Genomic DNA, 24,494 nt, shown 5'->3' on the forward strand with positions numbered 1-24,494 from the left:
GACTGAATTTCTCTGGTTCTGTATGAGTGAAATGTCAGCCTAGCTATAACGTCACCGTAACTTTTTTTTTTTCAGTGAACTTCTAAGTTTCTTTTTATTCCATTTTCTAACTATAACATTCCGGTAAAAAAAAAAAAAAAAAAAAAATATATATATATATATATATATATATATAAGGAAAGCAGGCCCAAGGGCTAAAGAGTACCCTATCCTGGATGACCAGCCTGATGATTTTACAGATAAGAGCTTGACTGTCCCCTTTCATCCAGATTCAGTACAGCCCTCAAGAGCTCATATGGTGTTGACATTTCAGTTCCCTTATTAGCACTTCATGGGGACCATCCTCAGGACTCAATTGGATGTCCAACAAGTCAGGGGTACTACTATGAATTATAAATTCACCCAATTAATAAAAAATCTACAAATACTCATCTCTCTAGAAATAGAGTCTCATTAATGCTCTTAAACAGAGAAACAAATGTTGTGTCGATTCCATAACAAACACTCCAATTGCTGTCCGACAAATGACAACATCAACATCATATATGGTTAAGTAAGTCTCAGTCCCCTTATAACAAATTGTTTCAATTTAAGCCTATATTAAATATTGTATTTGATCCATAAGCGTTCATTTACAAACATTTAAGTAAAACAAAAAACCGAATTTCATAGAACTCATTAAAGCTCTGGATTCCAAAAATGCCTCATAATACAAATAAACACAGATATACATATAGTTACTAATCTGGTAGCCCTTTTGTGAGGACGCCATGTTGCTTGACTAAATCGATTTAGATTGACAAAATCTCCCCACGAGTTAAAAAAAAGTTGAGATATTTCATAACACTTATACATATTTGCATTATTTTCTCTTAAACTTAACTTATTTATAATGCAAACAACACTAAAAATCTATGAAAATAAATTCATGCAAATAAAAAAGGGAAGGGGAGATAACATAAAAGATGAAAAAACAGATAAGGCAAAGTAATAAGGAACAGCGGTTAGGAATAATTTTAGGTCACATCATATTTAATCTCCTGCTAATCCATTGCTCTCAATTCATCATGGACTAAATTAGCTTTTAAGGTCCACACAAGTGACACTATGTACAGAAGAGGAAAGTTGGGATAGAACAAAAAGCTTGAATTGAATCGTTAGGCTAATAAAGCCCCTGAGAACAAGCCAAAATGCAATAAACTACAGAAACAATATGCCATTTCTAAACTTCAGGATCATTTTAAGGGGGAACTTACAGGTAGTTTTGAGTAATGTAGTCTTTATCTCTTTAACACTGAGTGAAATGCATGCTATGCCATCTCTCTTTAGCCTTATGTTGCTGTTACACCCTGTGACTGATTTGATCAAATGTAGGTAGCTTGCAGTGTTGGTAGGCATACTATTATGAGGTAGTATATCAGTATAGGTAGTAATATCAGTATGTTGCATTGTTTTTTCTAGAGAAAACAACAGGTTGCAGAATCTATTAAAGAGTATTGATCAGTTTTACGGAAACCTGAAGGTTTGGGAACGTACAAAGTGAATTCATTCATGATCAAATTGTGATGTAAACGAATGACTCTAATGTGCAAGAGAGATTGCGGGCCAATGATAACTCTGCAGGTTGTAATAGGAGTAGTCAAAAAGTTAGAACTTTGGAAGGAATGTGCTAAGGCTGCTTTGAGCAAGACTACCAGTTCAGACACTGCCAACATAGTGATTAGTAGTAGATCGTATTCTTTAAGGAAGGAGTGCAAACATTTATTGTATTAGAACAAATAAACTCCCACTGTAGATTACAGAAAGGTTAATATCAATTGTTTTTGTTTCAGAAGTGGAAGCAAAGATCACTTGGGTCTTGACAAATGTAGTCCTGCTATCAAACAAAAATGTTCATTTTATGGTATTATGGGTAATTTTTATACGGCTTGCAAAAAGAAGCATTTTGCACAAGGATTGAAGTGTATGTTACAAAACCCAGGAAAAGAAATTGCCGCAAATATGAAAAGTAGTCACAAGGACACAAGGAGTGTCTTTTGAGCAATGAAGTAGATGTTATAGTTTTGGATGTAAAATGTGGAAATAAATCAGTATGTGCTATGGTAATTGGTGAGATTCCAATTGACATTGTTGCGATTATGGAGTCCTTGTATACTTTGGTACAGAAGTATGTTTGAAAGATGATAATCCAATCCCATGCAAAGGTTCAGATCACTAATGTTTAATTTTAAAGGAAGTAAAGCTATGGATAAACTTTATGTAGCCAAAAAGGGACCTTCAGTATTCGGCTGGTTTGTCCAAAGGTCTTAAGGCATTCCTATGGACCCCAATAGTATTGAACAAATGATGTTGACAAATAGCACTGATGACTTTAGTGAATTAATTAGAAAGGAATTTATGAAAGTGTTTTCTGGTACTGTAGGAAAAATTGGAGATTTTCACACAATTTATATTAAAAGAATGTTATATCCTGCTAATGCTAATGCAATGCCATTCTCCCACCAGTGGATTGTTAATGTGATGATGCTGTCAGAATGTTGGGAATCTGCAGAGAGTAATGACAATTGACTGGGCTGAGCTGCCTGCTGGCTGCTCCTGGTGGGGTCTTACTCTGGTCTTGATCTGATCTATTTATGGTCTCCCTGTGATCCTGTACCATCTTCAATAAAACCTCTTTGAATCACCTGAACTGAGTGGACTTGATCACTACAGAATTTTGGCGACGATTTGTCTCTACATGGTGTGATCTTGGCATCAGTGAAGACTGCAGGGACTGGCGGGCACGTTTAGATATTCAGAGTCAACTCTATTTACACATACAGTGGTACTGAGCATGAAGTCTCGAAATGTTTTCATCAACCATCATCAACAGAAGACACTGGCTATGTACATTTTGCCAAGTACTTTGTGAAGAGCACTTTGTGTAAAGAGTGGTTAAAGTGGCGCTTTGGGTGAACCTAGGTCTGCACCACACGGCACTTTCATCATTGTTTGTTTACCAAAGGCTCTCGACTTTACATGCATACCGAAGTCGTGAAGTTATGGACATATGGAGGTAAGCCCAATTTTTAGACTTAATTTTGAGCCCCAGCTGTCCTCCCTACATTTGGCAGTTCAACCGGTTAGTTTAAATCATCACACCGCGCGCTCACCTTGTGCGTGCTGCTTTCAAAATGACATTGCGCGTGCAGCTTTACCGCTTTCCAGTGTCCAGCGAAGCTGGTGTGCATCCTCTGTGACGTTTGCTGGCTTCCGAGGCTTCAATGTTAATTTACGCTTGGCAGCACGGTGGTGCCGGAAGCCATCCGGTGCGGCGTCACCGGTGCGTGCCGCCATTTTTGGATTGGCGGATTTGCGCTGTGTATTCACGTCTCACTTTGGCAATCACGCTTTTGTCTGGCAATTGTTTGAAGCATCCCACAAGCTGTGCCAACCACGAAGACAGCGTTTTCAATAAAGTTATTTTTTGTTTGTTACTTCTCACCATGATCGCGGTTGGAGTATTCTTCGTATCGCATTTCTGCATCGTTTCACAGGTTTGTGCGATTCCAACTGTGATGCATCTTTTCACAAGTTTGTGCTATTTCAACTCTTTTGGATGGTGAGTTAAACGCTTCGGTGGGTCTCTACACACGAGCTGATCCATGGAGTTTCTGCCTTTTGTCCTCTTGTTGCAGACACTTCGAGGATTAATTTTACATCTGCCTGTGTTACCATGGTGATGGGCACTTCAATGACTTCCACTAAGTTTATGGTGCAGTTTATTGCTTTCAAATATTTGTTTTCTACTGTTTTTCTTGCTGGTGTATGACTTCTCACAGTAACGCATGTTCTTTGGGAGTAAAGTTATTTTTCCATTACATGCTGCCTTTCCTACTGCCAATTATATTTGCTGTACACATTTTAGTCTTCCCTACTTGGGATTGCAGAGGGTTTTGGTCCTATCTGCACATGGTACATTCGTACATATGTTTTTTTCTTGTGTACTACACTTGTCTACCCTTCACAGGGCATCTATGAAACGATTTTATTCCGTTTTGCATCTTTTGTGCTTCTCTATCCATAGAGATTTGTTGTGGGTTCCTACACATTGGTTCGGGTTCCTAACCACATTTAAGTCACGGGTTCCTACCTATGTATTCAGGTTCCTACCTGAAAAGCTAACATATATTTTGTTTTAGTACACAGTGTGGATTCTTCACGCTATTTGTCCATTCACGGACACCTCTCGTCTTATTTTTTTACCCTACTTAGGGTGTGCACAACTCTGTTCTACCTCCCTCCCGGGAGCTATGCAAGGGTGTAGCCCCTTTGGATTATGTATATGGGTTCCCACCCATACACTGTTAGTTCTCTTGCAAAGGTCACAGTCCTTTTGCATTAGCACGGGGTCTTACCCAAATATATTCCATTTATTGTTTGGAATATGTCATGAGTACCTACTCATATGTGCTGTTTAACACAGTTACATTTCTACAGTGCACGGTGTGGTTTTTCCACACAAAGTTTGTCCTTACACTTAGAATGTGTATGGGGAGTGTTCCCAGTTTGGTGCACAACGCATCTCTTTCCCAAGAGATTAGTCATGGGTTCTCACCCATGCATTATAGTTCACATATTTACCTTACGTTATTACCCTATTTGAGTGCATTTCATGCTTTCATTGCTAAGTATGTTCCGTTTATATTGTATTTTTATTGCTATTTTTGCACTGTTATCTTTGCATTAAATTTTTGTCATTGCATAACGATAATGGTGTTTAGATGGGGAATCAGCCTTATTTTTCCTCATCTTCCTTGTTTCTTCCTTCTTTTCTGTTTTCCTTCTGAGGTCTTCTTCTCGTGTCTCTTGTAGATTCTAGACTTTCCTCTGCTTTTCTGTCGTGCTTCCTTCCTCTGCGTTCGTCGCAGCCTGTAGCCCCTGTGTTCTGTTAGTTTTCCGTTTTCAGCCTCCATTCATTCCTGTTCTGGCCAGTGGGTGTGCTTTGGGGCAGTCTTTTGTGTTTCTTTTTCTTCTCTCTCTGACGCTGTTGGTTTTTCTTCTTTTCTGTTGTGTATAGAAGGGAGGATGGTTTCTATGTTTGGTTTCCTTTCTTCTCTGTTTCTTGATTTCCCTCTTGTTGCTTTTCTTTTGATGGTTGTTCTCTCATTTCTCTTCTTTTGATGGTTGTTCTCTCATTATTGTTCTTCTGTTTCTTGATTTCACTCTTGTTGCTCCTCTTTCGATGGTTGTTCTCTCATTGCTCTTCTTTTGATGGTTGTTCTCTCATTGTTGTTCTTCTTTTTGCTTTTGCATAATGTTTTTGCTTTCATTTTCTCAGGTTCTTCTCTTCCGTTTCTAGCTTTTTTTTTCCCGTATAAGAAAGGGGGATATGTTATATCCTGCTAATGCTAATGCAATGCCATTCTACCACCAGTGGAATGTTAATGTGATGATGCTGTCAGAATGTTGGGAATCTGCAGAGAGTAATGACAGTTGACTGGGCTGAACTGCCTGCTGGCTGCTCCTGGTGGGGTCTTACTCTGTTCTTGATCTGATCTATTTATGGTCTCCCTGTGATCCTGTACCATCTTCAATAAAACCTCTTTGAATCACCTGAACTGAGTGGACTTGATCACTACAAAGAAGAAGCAATTCCAATTTCACATCAAGTGAGAAATATTCAAATATCAAGGTTAGGGTCAAAGTTGCTGTAGAATTAAAACCATTTGAAAATATTGTATTTATGTATCTATGGAATGGATGGCTCTTTTGGTTGTAGCTAGAGGGTCAAATGACAATGTTCACATCTGCATTGATTGGAGAGATTTCAATAACAAAAGACTAACTGACAAATTGCCTTTGTCCAATATAAATTAGCTCTTAGCTGTGACCTAAGTAGTCAAGGTGTTCTTATCTCTTGATATGGCCTCAGCCCACCTTCATATAACACTTCATGCAGGAATTACATAACTTTAATTACATCCCCTGGTTGTTTCTGCTTTCTAAGGATGCCATTCAAGTTGGCTTCATCAGCCCCTATATTGCAGCGATTAATGTATCAACATTTCACAGACCAGGAGAGTGTAATTTTAATAAAGTAAAGGCAAAGATAAGACTGAAATGACTACCAATTGAGAAAAGTTTTGAAAGTACTAGAACAAAAGAGGCAGATGGTGGAATTTACTAAATGTAAAATTCCTGTGAATTCAGTGGTGTATTTAGGAAAGAACTCAGTGAGAAGGGAATTCTACAAAAAAAGGACTTTATTGAGGCCATTAGGAAACTCCACATCTAACAAAGAAGTCTGACCCTTTTTTGGACTATCTGATTTCTATTCTAAATTTGTGCAGGACTTTGCAAGCAAACCCTACAATCTAAGGCAAACACTTAAACATGATTGGGATTTAAGGTGAAACAATGATGTACAATCATGTTTTGATAATATCCAAACATACATTTGTAATGCTGTTTCCGTACAAGGATTTCCTCCTTCGGCCAGAAGCATCATTAGTACTGATGCCAGCAGGAAGGGATTGGGAGTAATATTAGCACATATGGGCGACAACGAACAAGAAGTTACTATGTCTTTTGTATTTCGTGCTTTGACTCCAGCTGAAGAGAAATTTTCTGTTGTGGAAAAAGACATGTTAGTTTGAGTGTGGTGTATGAAAAAGTACAGACAGTATGTGTAGTGTTCTGAATTTACTCTTCATATGAACCATACACCTTTAACCAAACTGTTGACCACTAGTGAAGTATTAAAAGCTGCACCACATATTGTCAGGATGTGGTTAAGACTTTTAGATTCCATAAAAATTCAAAAGGTGTCTCCTACTGTATGGTCTGATCACTATATAATTATTTTCAACATTGAAAGCCCTAATAGACACTACCAATCAGCTAAATTTTCTGAACCCGCCATGATAGGGGCTGGAACAAACTCAATACAGAATCACTAGCTCAAGCATTAAGTCATAACCAACCAGTATTTCATTTTGACACAGAATTAGCAGCTAACTGTGATTCAGAATGGCGGGCTATCAAAGATAAACATTCTAATAGAAAGGAACTGTCAGTTCACGGAAGCCCTGAGGCTAGAAAAGCAATCCTGTAGAAGGATTGAAAAGAGCTGGATGAAACGTTATGATGCACAAGAAAATCCAACCTATAAGCTCGCACTAGTTAGGGACAAAGACCTTATCATCAATGAAAAAAGTAATTACTATACCCCACTGATAGGAAAGTCTTCTAATTCGACGAAGGAATTATTCCAGGTGGTCACTAAACCTACATCCATTCCTAATAGTAATGAGTCCAATTACAGTCAACAGTTCTGTAATACCTTAGCACACACCTTTAAAGAGAAGGTTAACAAAAATGTTAACATTTTGATAACATTAAAAATCATCTCAATACTGAGCAGATACCACCGCCAGTACAAAACAACTCATCCTTCCATGAATTTACACCTACCACTCCAGAACAAGTGGCAACTCTCCTCATACAAAGCAAATCAGGTTCTCCATATGATCCTTGTCCGGCTAGGATTCTTAAACTAACCAGAATTAATATCTAGGAACCTGTCTGATATCTTTAATATCATGCTCCCAACAGGTGTATATCCGTTAACTTGGATATAGGCCCCGTTGGTCAGACACCTGCAGGAGAAACATTTGCACCGCGGACTTCAGTTTACAACTGGGCCTTTACTAATATCTTTATATGCGGACAATGTTGTCCTGCATGTTCGTAGACAACAAGAAAATCTAGTAAATCTAATTAGAGAAATCATACGCTTTGGTGGCTTCTCTGGTTTAGCTATAAGCTGGAGTAAGTCTGAGACATTTCTGCTGACAGTCAGCACAACTAAGTGGGATTGTGAATTCCCACTGACCTGGTGCGAGGGCACTACTAAATATCTAGGGATTCATTTGCACACAGAGGCTGAGCAAGTGAATCACCTAAATTACGGACTAGCTGTTTACACCCTGGAACAACAACTGGAGCGTTGGATTCAGTTGCCTCTTTCATTAGCTGGTAGAGTTGCACTGATTAAAATGATAGTGCTACCTAGATTTCTGTATTTATTCCAAAACATACCCATCCCACTCCCGAACAAATTCTTTCTTACTCTGCGCTCACATCTTATTAGACTTGCATGGGGCAGGAAGCACTCTAGGGTCACATGGGAAGTTTTTACCCTTCCATGTGAGAGAGACGGCTTGGGGGTCCCGAATTTTCACATTTATTACTTGGCCGCGCAGTGTAGCTATGCATATTCATGGTATGATCCGGATGCATGCATCCCCTGTTGTAAGCTGGAAGCTGACTTGGTTAGCCCGGCCCCACTAAACACGATACTACCCAAAGGGTTCCATAGAGACCCTGTTGACATACAAACGGTCTCCACGACCAGCTGGGCTGACGTAAGGTGGCTACAGTCACTGGGGGCGCAAGTTATACTCTTCGGCTATCCCACTGCAAACAATCCATGGGTGCCTATCACTGAGGAAAAGATTGTTCAAAGAACAGTTGTTAGGTACGCATTACACACCTTCGGGTACCTATTCTCCGGTGGGCAGATATTTCATAGCCCAGAGGATGACAGATTTCTGGACGCTTCATTCATGGACAAATTTACACTAAATAGATTGCGCTGCGCACTTCGTGCGCTGATTTTTAAATTTCCCCTAGAACCGGAATCCTTTTTGCCTCTGACTACATTGCGAAAAGGGAAATAGCTGTGGCCTGGGGGAGCAAGCGTATCCCACTGTTAAGGCATGTTTAAATAGCCTGATTTACTGCAACACTAACAGTGATTTGTTTTCCCCTACATTGCCGGCGACCTCCAGAACCAAGGACATATGGGGGCCCCTGAAAACCTATTTGCTAGAAATCGCTCAACCCTCTTCATCACAAACTTTATCTGGAATAGTCCCCACTGGGGTTTGTTGAGATCTCATGTGTCACATTAAAACGCGACTGTTCAGCTACTTACATGTAGGTAGAAATTTGCATTCCTTCGTGACAAAGGTCTCGCTGAGTACGGAGTTGACGTTCCACTTTGACTGTGGTAAAGTGACAATTGTATGCTCTGTTAATTCTTTCTTTTTTTCATCAAAGTGTTGCATTGTGAACATGTGCCTTACTATTGTAATTGTTGAAAATGGTAAAAAAAACTTGGAAACAGGCCTCTATTCTTCCTCTTGTAAAGAAACCTAATCTGAGCTGCACCAACACTAACAATTACCACCCAATATCACACCTTCCACTGCCTACAAAAATTGAAAAAATCATGAATATAGAATTATTTTAAAAAAATCATGTCAATTCAATTTGGATTTAGACCAGGACATAGTACTGAAACGGCCCTGGTCAAAGCAATGGAAGAGTTAAGGATGACTCTGGATAAAGGAGGTTCCGCAGTTCTTATCCTTCTGGATTTATGTGCTGCGTTCAATACAGTGGACCCTAAAACCCTAATCCACTGCTTAGGGATTAATGAAAAGGCCCTGGCTCTGCTACCTCCTTTCTTACAGACAGGAAACAAACGGTAGCACAAGGCAAATATGAATCAACACCTTATTATTTGCCTTGTGGGGTACCAGAGATCACCATTGAGCCCCACTCTGTTCAATGTTTATGTGGCAAAGTTGGCCTCTCTTATTAAAAGTTTTAAGATGGAGCCAACTTTGTATGCTGACGACACACAATTGGTAGTCACTGCTGCTAATAACGACTTGTCAGGACCGCAAAGATGTCGAGACTGTATCAAAGCAGTCAGCTGTTGGATGAGTAGGCATTGCCTGAAACTCAACTCAGGAAAAACAGAGATCATTATATTTGGGAATCCCTCTTCAACCTGATCCCCCAGGTGGTGGCCAGAACAGCTTAGTCAACCTCCAATTCCTGTTTCCAAAGCGAAAAACTTAGGGGTCATCATTGATGACAAACAATTCAGGAGCTCAAGTGTCCTCGGTGGTATCCTCAGACTACGACACCCTAAAAATTATCAGCAAAATACTGCCATACATTCCAGACAACCTTAGAAAAAAAATGATTACTGCACTGGTCCTCTCAAAATTGGACTATTGTAATATTCTTTACTTAAATGTGCAACAAGAGCATGTAAGTAGGCTGCAATTGGTGCAAAATGGTGCAGCGAGAATGAGCCTAAAGCTGCCCAAATTTCATTCTATCTAGCTTTCAATTCGCAGCCGAAGCCTTATTTCTTGCACATAAAAGACTGCATAATACAGGCCCGGAATTTCTTAGGAATGCTTTTAAATGGTACACCCTAATAGAGCTTTCCAATCCACAAATTCCAAAACTCTAGTAATTCCCCAAATCAAAAAAGCTAATTGGGGAGGTAGGAGTGTCATTTTTCGGCACTGCAAAGTTATGGAATAGCCTCCCAGCACACATCAGAGTCATTCCCTCATTGATGGCATTCAGGAAGGAGATTAAGACTTGGCTATTTAACAACTAAAAGCATTAGTGTTAGCATGCTCAATTTCCGACAGCGCAAAGACACTCATGGGTATTTGTGCGCTTTACAAATTTCCCTAACATAACATAGATTTTAATTACAAGGTGCGTACCCGGTGCAAATAATTGTGTTGCAGATCACGTTAAAGAATACATAAACAATTAATGGAATGAGTTTTCTATTGCTAATGTAAATGAATGTGATTTGGAAGCTTTGTTCAGATAGGCTGGCCTGGTAAAAAATATTTGGATAAATACAGTAAACTATTTTGGGAAATCAGAAACACATTGTCTATTTATAATAAAGGTTTCTTTTGGAGAGGATGCAGAATCATACTTCCCAATTGCATGTTAGGAAACATTTTCAAGTTCAATGATGAAGGTTATTTAGGCATTGTAAAATGTAAGAAAAGAATTAAAGCCTTCTACTGATGAATTGGAATGGATTTAGAAATAGGACGGTCTGTGCAAGACTGTTTTGAGTGCTGTTATGCAGATATATTTACAATAACCATTAGACTGCCCTTGTGTCCTATAGGTGATCCCAAAATTCCAAGGGATGTTATGGCTGATGACACTTTAAGGCCCATGTTAGATTATTGTGGGGTTGTCAAATATGTGTTTATTTTGCGATATATTTATTTTCTAAATTGCCAGAGATTTCAGTGGTGAATAAAGCTGATTAGTTTTCTATTATTATTACATCTTTAGATGAGATATTTTTATGTGAAGGCATTCCAAAACCACTTAATAGTAATAATGGCCCACAGTTTGTTGCTAGTTATGAATTTTTACAAATAAAATGGTGTGAAATTAAAACATATTTCAGTTCATCATCATGCTGGTAATGGTGCAGTTGATTGCTTTAATAGGTAATCATGGGCATAGTACAGTTTGCTTTTAGAAGTGGCAAGAAGTGGGAAACTGAAGTGAAGGAAATTATTTGGGCTTATTGGATCACACCTAACTGGATTTAGACATTTAAGAATCCTCTAGGGCAGAGCGCTATATACCATAGGTAATGTGCTTTTGACGTATCCTAAGTCTGAAAGTAATGTATCCCTTAGAATTGTGAGAGAATAGGAAGCAAGTTCAGGATGTGTACAAAGGGTATTTTGTTCAGAAACATGGAGTCAAGAGTGATGATCTAGAAATAGGAGTCTGGGTGTGTGTAAAATACTCTTTCAAAAAAAGGTAAATAAAGGTAAGAGTATATTTTCAAAGGTTTGTAAGGTGATAGAACTGTACATCTTCTCTGCCAATCTGTTAGATGGCAGAATCTGGCATTTTAGCAAATTGATGAAATGCAACAAAATTGTGTATTATCCTTTTTCTAATAGGAGAAATGCCAGGGAAATGCAGTCAAAGTTGCTTAATGAGGATGCGAAAGTGTGTGTGGTGGCTCAAGACAAAATAAAGGGGAGTCATCAAGTGATATAAGGAGTTTTGATGATGAGTGTGACAATGATGTAGCAAGAGATAATCTAGAATACGTTCTGTTGTTAATCATGTTACTACCAAGTCAGGGTGCTAGGTTTCTATACTGAAGAGATTTGAAGATTTTGTTTGAACATAAATAAATTATATTTATCAACTTAAATCTTCTTATGTATCTAATTTATTTTTGTTGTAGAAAGTGGGGATGTGTAGTGTCAGTAGGAATGCTATTATGATGTAGTATATCAGGATACTCCATTGCAGGGTTTTGAAATTGGTAAACTTATTATTCTGGCAGTTAAATCTGGGAGCTGAACCTGGAAAGATTTCACCTTGTCTATCTCCTGAATAAACCATTACAACCAAGGAATTTTGTGCTGCAGATATCTTACACAGCTCGGTTCTTCTGATCTTATACAATTTCATATACAATGTGCTTCTACATCTCTACATGTCTGGAGAGAGTGATCAGCATATGGAGACTTTTCCTTCCACGAATGATTGTTTACCTTAAAAAATGCTGGAGAAAAGTGTATATTTTCTTTACTGAGAAAAGCATCAATTTGCATTAAACAGATGTAGTTCACCATTCTTACACGAAAATGCCTTATAATGTACAGCAGTGAAATATCTCTTTTTCAGTGACAATGATATGCAATGTGGTTTGTTACTTCTTGAAAAGTTTTGTAATACCCATGTAAGAGTGTTCACCTATGGTACCAATATGTCACTACCCTAAAACTAAACAAGGCGGTAGTAAGTAATACATATCAGTATATTATTATTATTAATAATAAATGTATAATATAATTAATATGTTCGTTATCGTGGGTTACCCTACTGGCATTACACATTATTTCTAATGATGCTTATTCAAAATATGTTTCAATGGATATTAGAAGCTAACCTAGCACTGAATAAGTACCAGCTACATCATTTACTAATTTCCTTTACATTCAACCATAAATTAGCACAAACAAAGTGTCAGATTGAAGATGGCATTAGGGTTGCAACACTTTTCGTTACAATTTGAATCAATTTGAATCAAGTGAGTCCTATCAGAAGTGGAAGTATATATTTCACAGTGTCCTTCAAGAGCGGTTCAAAACCATAACATATTGAATTGGTAGTTCCTATGCTTGTTAAATGTAATTTAGTTTTTGGTTAGGTTAAACAGAAATTTAAGGTGGAAAAGATATGTTTTGGAAATGCAATCAAGAAGTAGAAAGATCAGCTTTGTAATAATAAAAGAGTTTTCTTGAGACCTAAAAATTGCTTTAAAACTAGGAATACAGCCATGTCCATTACAGGCTCCTGAGTCTGTTCTGCTTTACCTAAGGTGGTTTTAACTAAGACTAACATCAGCTGCAATGTTAATACTGAAGATCCAGATGCTAGGTCACAGGGATCACCTGTTTTAGTTAAGGTTGCAAATCCTAATGAAAAGCTGTTAGCAGTTAGCCCTTCAGGAAATGTCTGTTTCTAGTAACGCCAACAACAAAATGTGAGAAAAAACTTCAGTGGGAACACGCTGGGAAAATCCATGTCTCTTTAAATATACTCCGAATCTCCTAATAAGGAATGTGCATGGACTGCATTGTTGAGTAGTAATACATTTTTAGACTTTATAGCAAAAGCCTCAGTGAGTTTATTACAGGAACCATATCTAACTGATATGTTAGAGGCATTGAGTTTCCATGTTTCTTTATAGAAGCTATAAACTCTCGAGGGGGATGGGGAACCATTAGATGGGCTAATAACTTTGACCTCATATGAGATCGGTCCTTCAGTAAAAAGGCATTCCTGTCACTGGGGTCTTGCAGCAATACTGAATATGACTCGTTACAACACGAGTCATCGCAACGCGTACCATAACAATGCAGTCGTTACACCGACCGCGTTGTTACTACGCAAAGCCATTACTATGCAAGTCATTACATCGACTTGCAGTAGATGGCATGCTGACACTAGAAATTTATAATTTACTATTCCAACTCCAGCCTACGTAACAGTAGGGAAGGTGTTGTAATAGTAAACTATACTATTTCTAATGTTAGCATGCCATCTACTGCAAGTCGATGTAATGACATGCGTAGTAATGGCAGTGTGTGGTAACAACGCAGTAACACCGCATTGTAAGGGCATCGCGATGTGATGCCCGCATTGTAGTGGCTGTTTCCCACAATACCTAAGTAAATGTCTTTATCAATGATCTTTCTGAAGATATGCTCCTGTAACTGACCAACCTGGAACCTGACTTATTGGAGCAGGGGATTTAAGTAGGACAATGAATTTATCATATTTGTGTTTAATATTGGTTTACTTCTTGAATGCCCTAGAATCCCTTATTGATTAAGCCTTTTTGTAAGTCCTTATCAAATTGCAATATAGTGAGTGAATCTCTTTAATTAAGTTCCATCCAGAGGCACTGAATGAGAAATTCCCTTCTGATAGTCCAGATGCTCCAACTTTCAGAATCGCCAACGAGTAGAGCCCAATCAATTAGATTGTCTCCACAACCTTCTCTGTTCATGTGATAACTCTGAAGTAATGAAAAGGAAGATGAGTGATAATGACTTGGTAAACAACCTGAACAGAAGAAACCATTGAAGAGGCAAAGATAGTTGGCCAAATGTAGGGATGAAACCCTGTGGAGCAAAAAAATATGGATTATCTCTAAGAGGTAGTCAAAGGGTTGTTATCTGAAAATTCCTCAAAACGCAATTGAAATCCATTGCACCATCTTTCTGAATGGCTCATTAAAAAACACCACAAATATTTTTCAAGGGTGTTTGATTTTCTCTTTCCATTTGTACGTATGTTTGGGGATAATAACTATTGGACATAAAATGTACCACACCAAATTATTTCAACAGTGTTCTCTAAATCTGAGTTATGAAGTGAGACCATTTGTCTGTAATAATGACATGGGGAGTCCATGTAATTTGACGATGTCTTTGAGAAAAACTGATGTAAGGCTGGGAACAGTGTGGATCTTTTCTATTTAATTAAATGCCCCATCGTAGTGAGATAATTAAGTACTACCAACAACACAGTCTTTCCTTAGAGGGTAAATATGTTATAAATCCTTCCAGATTTGTGACGAGGTTTGTTGACGTGTTGGCAAGGGTTTCATTCGGGCACCTCGACTTGTGCACGGATGCTGAGTTGTTTGACATACTTCTCAATCTCTCCCGTCATTCCCACTGCCTGTATCGCACTTCTGGAGAGTAGGGAGCACCTGTTTCAAAAAGGGAAACGAGGAGTGAGGGATTAGAGAGAGAGGTTGCATTATACACTCTTCTACCAGGTATATCTGGACTCCCTTTTCTGAAGCACCAATGGCACAGAATTGCAGAGACAAACTTCAACTCACTGTCAAGAGAGGAAACAGAAAACAGTGAGTATTGAGTAATGGAAGAGGAGTTCTATAACGGGTCAGTATGATGACAAAATTGTGATGCAGTTTACCTGGTGTGAGAGCAGGCATTGCTGCAACTAACCCCCAGGCAAACCTGGAAACAAATCAGAGAACCGAAGATGAGTTGTGCACCTCCCTACATTTAACAAACCAAAAAAGGGAAATCTGAATCCAAGCCCAAAAAAACAGGTTTGTAGTCGCTGAAGCCTAATCACAGGGAAAATTGGGAGCTGGTGCGAAAACTAAAGCAGTCAAATACCAAAGTCAGTCCAAGACCAAAACAAAGGTCAGTGCAAGAAATAGGGAGGAGGGAAACGGGAGGAACCGATAGAGGGAAAAGAACAAAGACGAGGGAACGGAACTACAGGTGCAAGTTAGAGCATCAAATGGAGGAGTTGAAACAACCAATGTTGTCAGAAACAGTCTTCAGCATCTACTAACAGTTTATATATCTTTACCCAGTCTGACCTGAAAGACAATCACTGGTGCTCAGGTGTTTGAGGCGGTGTTTTTCAAGACCCAACCCTGGAAGCCAATTTCCTCCATGACTGTAGTCTCTATTGCCCCATTTTTCATCTCCTTCATGTGGTACATTTCCTGACTCACTTGTGTGGTGTCTTTCCCGAAACCTGACAGATATCCTTTTTAAGAAGAGCGTTTTCAGCTAAGCTAGAGTCAATACTCATTTATGGCAGTGAAATTGTAATGTTAGTTTATGTCTCTTGAAAGGAAATCTCTAAAGGAAATTCTAAAATTGCCCGATTACATAACTGTTCAGGGCACTAACCTAGAACTGAAGTAGTATTCTTGAGAGTATTTGGCATGGGGTATATGCATTATTTTTCAACAAAGACTTGTAAATAAATCAGGAGAGTAATGTACAAAGAGACAAGTCACAAATAGAGGTCACAAATTGCAAGTTGACTATTTGTGGCCTATTTCTGTTTTTGCGATGCAACATAAATACTAATATATCATGGTGCAAAATCTGCAGTTGTGGAGGAGTTCCAGAATGGCTGGCCTAATGGAGATTTATTAAGCAGGGTGCTATTTGAGACCCCCCCCAAGGAACAGCAGACCATCATTCCTGCATCTGCATACCCAAAGTGGAATAATTTTTCTTTTTAAAGATGTCAGTGTTCCCTAAGGAAATCAGCGCTGCTTTAAAAAAAGTTAGTATTTCCTTTTGGGAAAAACAATTAGGGGATCCGGAAATGGTCTCTCGACACAATTCTTAAGGGGGAAGCTGTCCAATGGAGGTAGCTTTCCCTTTGCCAATAGTTTGCAGTCTCCTTTAGGGAGTTGGTAACTTTCAATGTGTTGCAACTGTAATTGCGTTCGCAAACCATTAATACGTCTTATTAAATTCACAATTAGGACACAGTGTTTCTTTTATGCCCCTTCCTTTTTGCAATTCGGTATGAGCCAGTAAACCTAGTCTGGCATCAACAATCTCAAAGAATTAAGTAATTTGGCGAATAGTGTACAAGAAAAAGGAGATGAAGTGCCTTAGGCAGTTTAATGATAGACACTGGCTAAGTCCTCGGCCCAGTTGACTGTAGCTTAGTTGGCTGAGCGGTTGGAGCAAGCTATTTAAAGAGAATGCCCTCACATATTGACGGCATTTTAGGGGTTGGCAGGGTCACAGCTGCGACCCCTGGCAACCTCTTGCATTGCATTTACGACCTCTGGCTTCAAAAGCGGGAAAAACAATACCAAACACATAAGGAAAACAGTGTTCTAAAGAATACTGTTTACCTTCTGCAGATTCCACTAGGAGGTTCTGTAGCAACTTATTGAGAGTAGGATATGGATAATTCCCCGAGGCAGAAATAAATAGAGGGAAGATCTAGAGCAAAGGGGGAATAAGGGTGAGTGAAATCTGGTGAGTAAAGATGAGAAATAGCTGGGCTTTGCAGTGGATTAGCATGGAGGGGGTACGCCCCTGGCAGCATGAGTTTTGGGGCCGGCGGACACCCCCCTGTTCTCACCAATGCGGGGCAGCAGAAGCAGGGACCGTAGCCACAAACTGTCCCCCCCCCCCCCCCCCGCACTCACCTGCGGCTGTCGCAGGGCGCCAAATGGCCCGACAGCCACAGGCGGAAATAAAGGTCTAGCTACAACACTGGTGCTTGGACGAGGAGCAAGGTAAGGGAGCCAGCTAATGAGATAACTTCCTGTGCACGCTGTGACCTCCACTAAGAGTTACAGCATGCACTGTTGTCACCTGCTCAGTCTTGAACGGCCTCCCACACATTGTCACACATTATATCTCAAAGTCTTTAAATGTCCTTTTATAGCGAGGAAAGGGAGACCCCACTAGATCATGGAGGGATGGTAGTCCTTTAAATCTACCCTAACAATATAACTTCTTGCTCACTCACTATAGTGATGTTGACTACCAGGAAATTGTTCAGGGTCCCACCTGCTGATGCAGTGCTCAAAGGTCAACCAGTGCATGAAATGCAATTGGCAAAAATCCATCTAGTGGAAACAGCAGTCCATTTAGGCTGAAATTATTCAACTGATTTACAATGAGGGGCAAGTTGTCCAACTGTTCAGACGTCATTTGGATTCTGACTTATCTCTAATTTCCCTATTTTTGTCTTTCAGTCATGACTGGTGCCTCTTCAATTTGACAAAAATTTCTCGCCACGTTAATCGGAGTTGTCCTCCCTCCCCCCTCCCTTCCTTGGCTCCCCACCCTGTCCTCTTAATGCCCCCTATTGCTGCAGACAACAACCCACTCTGCACGCCACTGTTTAGAAGCCATAGTTGCTGCTCAAAATTTAACCCCAAGCGGGCGCCAGCGCGACAGGCCAACTCTGTTTCCACCTTCCACCTGCGGAACCCCAATGTCCAACTGGCCGAACTTTCCCTTGAATATGGGCCGCCGAAAGTCGGCCTCTGCCACCACCAGTACGTCTTCCGTCGCGGCCAGTGGATGCAGGAGAGCTCGCCAACCCGAACGCACACGCCTCAAGCTAAGAAGCTGCGGGCCCGCAACAAGGCAATGCGGGAAGAGAACAACTACCTGAAGCTGCAGCTGGAGCTAGTCATGGACATGCTGACGGAGGCCACCGCCCGGATGCACATGCTGGAGGAGAAGCTGGATGATGGAGGGAGCAAATCCCCGCAGACGGAGGGCTTGGCTGAGTGCACGAGAGTTGTGGTGATGCCTCCCAAGAAAAAGGTGGCTACCGACAAGAACGTCTGCGGAGATCGAAGGTCGAAACATGCCAAAGAGAACACAAACGATTAAATTAAGCACATCAGTGAGAACATAACAAAAACAGAGGAGGCGTGCCAATGAAAAGACTAACAATTAAACAAGATGTACTAATGAAAACTGTAACAATAAATGAGAGTGCCTTCTAAACACCTCTAGTGCTGTGAATGAGTCCGATAGAACACATATTAAAGCTGAGCACAATGTAACAGGGCTGTGGAGAACTCTAAGGCCAGCTTCATCTTGGAGTTGTATACATCATTAGATGTTTGTAGTGTGAGCAACTGAAATGCCAACTTCTCTTTCCTAGATGAGCTGCTAAGTCCATCAGAAACTCTCTGGACAGGGACACGAGATCTGGGTAAGTGGGCTCTGAGGCTGGAAAAAATCCAGACTGGCCACATATGATGCTGTGCTAATGGCCCTGTGAAAATGTCAAGTTTGGTGGAGGGATCAGTGTGTCAGTGTGTTGTTCTTCCTCACGACCAGTTTGAGGGCAGTGCGACTGGTGCGGCGCACTGGTTGCTGACCTGTGGAGGAGGCGCCGACCTCAGTGGGGGGCTATGTTTAGCAATGATTGGAGAGATGAGGGACACTTTTGCCCGGTGGTAGTGAGAGAATCCGGGGAGGCGGTCATGGGGATGCCAAAAATTATTTCCACACCAGCCCCCACCAGTGCTTACGCCGGCCCTGTTCTTCCTAACCACATGAGTTCTGCTCTGTTTTGCATGTGAGTGAATAGCGTTTCCTCTCATGGTGTTTTCCAACAAGAACATCTCCTTTCGCTCTCCAGCAATGAGCATGGTTCTAGTAGCAGGATTACAAGGAACACAAGAAAATGGAATCCTCCATGTACAATTTTAAGCGGTGGGAACGGGCTTGGACACTTTTCTCAGAAAAGAGCCGGGATCCTCATATTTTGACATCGAAGCTGACCTAGATCTAGATAGATAGATAGATAGGTAGGTAGGTAGGTAGGTAGGTAGGTAAGAAGGTAGATAGATAGATAGATAGATAGATAGATAGATAGATAGATAGATAGATAGATAGATAGATAGATAGATAGATAGATAGATAGATAGATAGATAGATAGATAGATAGATAGATAGATAGATAGATAGATAGATAGATAGATAGATAGATAGATAGATAGATAGATAGCGAGAGAGACACATTTCTAGTGGTGGCCTGTTCTCTTCCGTGCTGCTCTGTTGAGGTGGGATGTTCTGGCAGTACATCCTCAGATGACGCTGCTGGGGCATCAGAGTGAAGCTCAGTTTCAAAATTACTTCCAGTGGCAGCTGAGCCCTGGGGGTACAACAAACAAATGATGGACGGAATGCTGACAATGCAGACATTCTCCCCCAGTCAAGAGATCTGGGTTAAATCCATCGTTCTTTTGCCCACTACGCCACCCAAGTTCAGACATGGCCATATGCAAATCAGTCTTGACCCTGTGCCTCATGGGAACAGTCCAGCCCGAACTGCCAAGCCATGTCTTCCCTGGACCGGAATCAAGCATCCTAGGACCGGTTTCTGGCTATCAGCCGTCATCAGCCAGGATAGCTTGACTCCAGTGGCGTAGTGAGCACGGGTCCCACGTCTGGGAATACCCATCCCACTTAGGGCGAAAAGCGTTACAACAAACAAATGATGGACGGAATGCTGACAATGCAGACATTCTCCCCCAGTCAAGAGATCTGGGTTAAATCCATCGTTCTTTTGCCCACTACGCCACCCAAGTTCAGACATGGCCATATGCAAATCAGTCTTGACCCTGTGCCTCATGGGAACAGTCCAGCCCGAACTGCCAAGCCATGTCTTCCCTGGACCGGAATCAAGCATCCTAGGACCGGTTTCTGGCTATCAGCCGTCATCAGCCAGGATAGCTTGACTCCAGTGGCGTAGTGAGCACGGGTCCCACGTCTGGGAATACCCATCCCACTTAGGGCGAAAAGCGTTACAACAAACAAATGATGGACGGAATGCTGACAATGCAGACATTCTCCCCCAGTCAAGAGATCTGGGTTAAATCCATCGTTCTTTTGCCCACTACGCCACCCAAGTTCAGACATGGCCATATGCAAATCAGTCTTGACCCTGTGCCTCATGGGAACAGTCCAGCCCGAACTGCCAAGCCATGTCTTCCCTGGACCGGAATCAAGCATCCTAGGACCGGTTTCTGGCTATCAGCCGTCATCAGCCAGGATAGCTTGACTCCAGTGGCGTAGTGAGCACGGGTCCCACGTCTGGGAATACCCATCCCACTTAGGGCGAAAAGCGTTACAACAAACAAATGATGGACGGAATGCTGACAATGCAGACATTCTCCCCCAGTCAAGAGATCTGGGTTAAATCCATCGTTCTTTTGCCCACTACGCCACCCAAGTTCAGACATGGCCATATGCAAATCAGTCTTGACCCTGTGCCTGTTGGGAACAGTCCAGCCCGAACTGCCAAGCCATGTCTTCCCTGGATCGGAATCAAGCATCCTAGGACCGGTTTCTGGCTATCAGCCGTCATCAGCCAGGATAGCTTGACTCCAGTGGCGTAGTGAGCACGGGTCCCACGTCTGGGAATACCCATCCCACTTAGGGCGAAAAGCGTTACAACAAACAAATGATGGACGGAATGCTGACAATGCAGACATTCTCCCCCAGTCAAGAGATCTGGGTTAAATCCATCGTTCTTTTGCCCACTACGCCACCCAAGTTCAGACATGGCCATATGCAAATCAGTCTTGACCCTGTGCCTCATGGGAACAGTCCAGCCCGAACTGCCAAGCCATGTCTTCCCTGGACCGGAATCAAGCATCCTAGGACCGGTTTCTGGCTATCAGCCGTCATCAGCCAGGATAGCTTGACTCCAGTGGCGTAGTGAGCACGGGTCCCACGTCTGGGAATACCCATCCCACTTAGGGCGAAAAGCGTTACAACAAACAAATGATGGACGGAATGCTGACAATGCAGTAGTTAGCTTAGCAGTTCGGGCTGGACTGTTCCCATGGGGCACAGGGTCAAGACTGATTTGCATATGGCTGGGTTCAAACTGGAATGGCATGGTGAGCAAAAAAACGATGGATTTAGGCCCAGATCTCTGTACTGGGGTGAATGTATGACATTGTTCTGCATTCTGTCCATCAATTGTTGTTTTTGCATTTGTCACCCCGAGTGGGAAGGGTATGCTCAGACGTGAGTCCCTTGCTCTCCATGCCACTGGAATCAGGCTATCCTGGCTGACGAGGGCTGAAAGCCCGAAACCGGTCCTAGGATGCTTGTTTCCAGTCCAGGGAGGACCTGGCTTAGCAGTTCGGGCTGGACTGTTCCCATGGGGCACAGGGTCAAGACTGATTTGCATATGGCTGGGTTCAAACTGGAATGGCATGGTGAGCAAAAAAACGATGGATTTAGGCCCAGATCTCTGTACTGGGGTGAATGTATGACATTGTTCTGCATTCTGTCCATCAATTGTTGTTTTTGCATTTGTCACCCCGAGTGGGAAGGGTATGCTCAGACGTGAGTCCCTTGCTCTCCATGCCACTGGAATCAGGCTATCCTGGCTGACGAGGGCTGAAAGCCCGAAACCGGTCCTAGGATGCTTGTTTCCAGTCCAGGGAGGACCTGGCTTAGCAGTTCGGGCTGGACTGTTCCCATGGGGCACAGGGTCAAGACTGATTTGCATATGGCTGGGTTCAAACTGGAATGGCATGGTGAGCAAAAAAACGATGGATTTAGGCCCAGATCTCTGTACTGGGGTGAATGTATGACATTGTTCTGCATTCTGTCCATCAATTGTTGTTTTTGCATTTGTCACCCCGAGTGGGAAGGGTATGCTCAGACGTGAGTCCCTTGCTCTCCATGCCACTGGAATTAGGCTATCCTGGCTGACGAGGGCTGAAAGCCCGAAACCGGTCCTAGGATGCTTGTTTCCAGTCCAGGGAGGACCTGGCTTAGCAGTTCGGGCTGGACTGTTCCCATGGGGCACAGGGTCAAGACTGATTTGCATATGGCTGTGTTCAAACTGGAATGGCATGGTGAGCAAAACAACGATGGATTTAGGCCCAGATCTCTGTACTGGGGTGAATGTATGACATTGTTCTGCATTCTGTCCATCAATTGTTGTTTGAGCCCTGGGGGTAGACAGCCTGCTGACAGGTTGAGGGGTGGGAAGTAGTCCTACACTTCCGTGGACCTTGTTGTAGGGAAAGCCCGCTTGAGTAATCTCTTTGGATATTAAAGAAACAGCAGGATGCTAACATTTTTCTCATAACTCAGGAAGGACATCTGATACTTCCCATCATTGTTCTATTGTATTGGACTGATTAAATGTCATTAAACTAATGGGTCCCTCATCAGCAGCAGGCGAAAGGTATAGAACTGCATTGCTTCTACGAAGTACCTGAACTTGCAATATATGGCTGCATTGATTCGAATTCGGTATGCAGATATCATTTAGGTCAGACTGTAAATAAAAATGGCTATATATTAAATATTTCCGATCATTGTCACGTGTTTGTCAAAATCAGAGTAAACACACCTTTTTTTTTTACTGAATTTTATATAGCGCAAACTAGACCCGAATTGGGTATCAGAGAGCTTTACATAGCACCAGTTTTATTACATGAGGACACATTCATTTTTCTTTTGTTAGGCACGTGGAGATGAAGTGATTTGCCCAGAATCACAGGATGTTCAGCGTCATTGCCGAATCTTCGAACCCAGTTCCCCAGATTCAAGGTCGCCCGCCTAGCTGTTAGGCCAACTCCTCTCCCCACCTTGCTATAGATTCCGAGTTATTTATTAAATAATGTATCGCCCTTATTCATGTTGCACAAATCTATTTTTGGAGAAAGCTAAGCACTTTATGTACCACAACAACTGTTTTTGGTACCTGCAGGTTAAAAAAAGCTTTGAGAGACCCGTAGAAAATGTCCAGTTGAAAGACAATACTGAGACTAACGATTGGGAAATTTTTTATCAGCACTTTTAGGTGCCCATCGGGTGGAGTAAAGGGCTCTAAAAATAATCAAATATCCAATTCAACATAATTCCAGGTTTTCACAATACCAGGATGACCTGATACTAGCTGATAATACAGCCCCTCTTAAGGTTATTATTGCTGTGGGGATTCAGTAATCCCAAGAACGTCATTATGAAACAGAAATCTGATCTGTTCATGACAGAAAACTTATAATTGTCTGCATGAATTTCAGGACCTAACTTAGACAATCATCAGCAGTAGTGTTCGTTAATGCCAATAGTTTCCATGGAGGTGTTATTAGATCGCTACAATTATCATCGTTGTCCATTCTATGCTGCACCAAGGAAAACGCACTAACTTCCGTATTCTGATGGACCGCCATGAAACAGTCCAATTAAATATTGAAAAGAAGAGAATCCAATGAATGTATGGCTGGGACATGCTGCTGACTTAAACATCCAGAATCTTTATTTAGCATTGTATCCATGTAGTCTTCCATGTAATTCTGACATGTAATAAAAGCATCAGAAATAGCCTCTGCCCTTTTTGAAAATGGAATAATTAGTTTTGAACCTTATCAGCTTACAAGAGTTACAAGCAATGGGATGCAATAATGCTTGTTGGTGGTTTAACTTGACAGAGAACAACTACTTTGGTAGAATCAGCAGCAACGTTTTCCCCCATTTTTTTTGTTTACATTTTTTTATTGAATTTTAACACTTTAGATACAGTGAATCATGGAAACTGGTTCCGATCTCAAGGTACATGCTTAGGCAGATAGATAATTTTTTTGGCAATCAGGTGTACATACGTAAATGTTTTCCCTCATAGCTGTCATAATATATCACTACAATCCCAGCATTATACATAGGTTGAGGTTATCAGTGTGAGACTTATGGGTCCTGGGTTGTGGTCGCTAATCAAAATCTTGGTGACGGAGCTACGTCTGCCCATGG

This window comes from Triturus cristatus, chromosome 7 (assembly GCF_964204655.1).
Source record: "Triturus cristatus chromosome 7, aTriCri1.1, whole genome shotgun sequence".
Lineage (NCBI taxonomy): Eukaryota > Metazoa > Chordata > Amphibia > Caudata > Salamandridae > Triturus > Triturus cristatus.